Here is a 2,386-nt window from a genome sequence, read left to right as displayed (position 1 = left end):
GAAGTAAGAGTGTTGATTTTGTTTTTCTAAGTGATTTTTTATACGATGATAATATGATTGGTGAAACTAATAGGAGAAGAAAATTCAGTTTACCTCATGAAAGTTCAGATGAGAATCATGTTTATGACAGAGGTAAACAATTTTTCTGAAGTTCGGTGACCCAGGGCCATCGTGTGTACATAGTCCTGGTAGTTGTAGTTGTTTCCTTGCTTTCAATAAGCTGTTCGAGAGAAGTTCTGAAGTTTTTGGGAATGGTCTGCTTCCTCTAGAGATCTGAATCCTTGCTATGCCCACAAGGGACATGCATCCCCAGACAGAGCCACTGTTGGCGCTCAAAATTGCCTTCTCGATTTTGAGCACCATTGAAAAATCAAGCCATTAAACACATTTAAAATGCATGTGCTTGGTTGTACCTGACTGTCCAGTTGAGACCCCTAAGGTGTTTAACACTTCTGGCACCTTCCATTTAGCATGCCTAAGCATTTCGTAAAGTTAGATTGACTTTCTGAGTTATTTGGCAAAGTTCTATTTTGAGCTAGTATCAATTTTGCATTTTCACTAAGTGTCAAACAGCGACAGGAGGCTTTGTTTGTAAAGGAATATCTTGCACCCAGAAATGTTTTGTGATCCACCACTTTGGGAGTGTCTAGTGTCCATACCTAAGAACCTATGTTTCAGATTTCAAGTCATTTTGAGTCTGTTTAAATAGGTTTTGAATCCCTCAAAGTTGGTCAGTTACTGTTTTCAGGCTTTTGCACTTTGCACACATTTCTGGGAAGCCCTATTTGACATGCTATAACTTTGACCTAGTTTACTAAAATGCTAAATTTCTTGTTTCATTGCAAGGTAGATGTCAGAGACTTCCTATGTTTAAATTTTTAAGTCTTGACGAATCCGTTTGATCAGCTTGCAAACGCGATTCCAAACGCAATTTATGACTTTTTACTAGTGTCAGCATTTGCAGATGTATCAGTACCCCTGTTCGTGGGATTGTAACTCCTAATCCATGATTGGTGAGATCAAATGGATTCTACCACTGTGTTGTCCTCTGAAAATACTCTAGGTGTGTCTGTTTGCAAGTCATGACGAATCCATTTGCACACTTTTCCAAGTCATTTCCATTCGCAAAAATGCTTTCTGTTAGCATGTCCAGTTTGCAAAATTCTGAGTAGCCCATTTTGACTGATTGCCATTTGCACCCTGGTTATTCCTCATGAGCCAAAATTGCATAGTCATACTCACCTCATGACAGAGCTTTAGCGCCCCAGTTTTCATCTCCCCATGTGCTCATTTGCCCAGTTTTCCAAGCCAAATCCGAACCTTGTTTGTTGTTTTTCTGACATGTTTTCTTGCAGGTAAATCTGAGAAGGCAACTTTGACAACGAATATCTTTTGACCCTGAATTTGTCATGAGATGAGATTTGACAGGCTGAGAGTTTGTGGAACAGAGATTCAGTGTGCTAGTTTTCAGAGCCAGTCAACGGACCTCTTGGCGCAAAAGTTGACAGTCAGCAGAAAATGATAAAATAAGATTTTAATGATCAATTGATGATCGAAATCAATTCTAGTGGATATTAAAAGGTCAACAGATCGGTTTGAGAATATCAGTTGTTTGAACATAAAAAAAATTTTCTAGTCGGACCCGCTTTGGGACCCGACTAAGTTCGCCTGATTGCATAGATATTGGCTTAGAACCAGGGGGCCCTTGTTTGGAAAATTGTTATGATATTTGATAGTGATTGGATGCCACTGAATGATCTGTGGGCTTTACAGAGAACACACATTGATACAAAAGTTGAGTTCCTTAAAGTTTCCGATTTTATTCCCCTTACATAGTGGAGGAGAGATCTCTAATTGCTGCCAAACTAGACATTGAATATGACACCAATTTGGAGAACTTTAATACCACTATTTGCCAACAGATGCTTAGATGGGGTGTGGCACACTTGTTTGAAAACTATGACAAGTTTCACAGCTCGTGAAAGTGGGGATGGCTGTATCTTAGTTTTCCCGCATCAAAATATTCATTTGAGAACAAAGCCAGAGATATTACAACTATACAATGCTATGAAATTTTTGAGTGAAGTTGTGAAGATGGTAGAGTAGTTTCATTCCTATGTGATGAACAAATTTCATCATCCTATTAGAAGGATTGCCTTAGCACAAGGTTTGGAAATATCATTGTTTCTCGCAGCAGCCGATTGCTTGAAGCATGCAGTGGAAATTGAATCTTCACTTGAATATACCAATGTCTTATAACAAAGAAATCCATGCAGGAAGCTAAAAGGAGTATCCGACTGAGGATTTTCACCCAGCACAAGATGCAAACAAGAGAGCAAGACCAAGAAGGTAAGTGGGCGGCTAAAGCAGGGGCAATGTTGAAAAA

This window comes from Cupressus sempervirens, chromosome 9 (genome assembly GCF_028749045.1).
Source record: "Cupressus sempervirens isolate cs-2001-9-10 chromosome 9, ASM2874904v1, whole genome shotgun sequence".
NCBI lineage: Eukaryota > Viridiplantae > Streptophyta > Pinopsida > Cupressales > Cupressaceae > Cupressus > Cupressus sempervirens.
The sequence above is the reverse complement of the archived record's forward strand: the minus strand, read 5'-3'. Positions refer to the sequence as shown.